The sequence below is a fragment of the Leuresthes tenuis genome, unplaced genomic scaffold (assembly GCF_036924035.1).
Source record: "Leuresthes tenuis unplaced genomic scaffold, fLeuTen1.0.hap1 SCAF_7, whole genome shotgun sequence".
In the NCBI taxonomy this organism is placed as follows: domain Eukaryota; kingdom Metazoa; phylum Chordata; class Actinopteri; order Atheriniformes; family Atherinopsidae; genus Leuresthes; species Leuresthes tenuis.
The window spans coordinates 36739935-36740854 of record NW_027325361.1 but is presented as its reverse complement, the minus strand read 5'-3'; the positions used below and the strand labels follow the sequence as shown (position 1 = coordinate 36740854).

The 920-nt window shown below is 36.1% G+C and overlaps 1 long non-coding RNA gene across 1 annotated transcript; it reads right to left on the bottom strand.

Annotated features, from left to right (window-relative positions):
- Nucleotides 1-215: 215 nt before the first annotated feature.
- On the bottom strand, nucleotides 216-534 carry LOC140311384 (uncharacterized). Its single transcript, XR_011916901.1, has 2 exons — nucleotides 456-534; nucleotides 216-329 (listed from the first exon to the last, which is right to left on the bottom strand). It is a non-coding gene; the product is annotated as an uncharacterized lncRNA (long non-coding RNA).
- Between the last annotated feature and the right edge of the window lie 386 nt (nucleotides 535-920).

Here is a 920-nt window from a genome sequence, read left to right as displayed (position 1 = left end):
CGAGAGGTGTATCTCATTCATCCAGTGGTTACATTATCCCACACAGATTTTGAGTCAATTGATCACGTGACCTGGGAGCTATTGAGCAAAAATGCTAATATTTACATATATAAATGAAGATGTAAAATGTAAAAATATGAGGTGTATCTTATGCAGCCAGTGGAATAACATAATGCAACACTAGTAGGGCTCGAATGATTTAATTGTAACACAACATGTTCCTTGTTTCTATTGGCACAAGGGACATTTCCAGGTTTTGTCCTTGGCATCCTCTATGTCCATGGACAACAAGAATCTTGGAACCATCGGTCACAGTCATCACATTGGATCTGTTTATTTGAAAACAAATTATAAATTTTATTATTTTTTATTTATTTATTATTATTTGAGACCTTAGCATTTTTTTCATGGCTATATAACAATTCAACATGTCAAACTGTTTTTCAAGTACTCACCCATTGTACAATGGCAGTTCCTGGTCCTGGTGGCTTGACGGTTGCGCACATAGCACAGAAGTTTTGATCATCAATGACTAAAAAGAAAAACATTTATTTAATTATATATACCTCCTATCTATCTTTTTTTTATTTGTATGCTTAATTAACCTTTACCTGAAGCCTCCAGGATGTGCCAGAGCTAGATCTCTCCTCTCCTTCTCCATTTTTTTTTAGACGTGCTGAAGGTCATGTTAGCTCTCCTATAGCTGCAAGTAGCCACATAAAAGCAGCTATGAGCTAACAGAGCTATAGCACACGTTCATTCATTCATTCTTCTTAAAGTATTGGTGAAATAAAGACAGATAATGCTGTATTTAGAGGCCGCATTGTCCCTGCCCCATTAACTCCATTATATGGATATTCGCCGATCGCGGGTTTTCTAAAAACGTTGATGTCTTCACTCTGAAACAAACATTACATGAT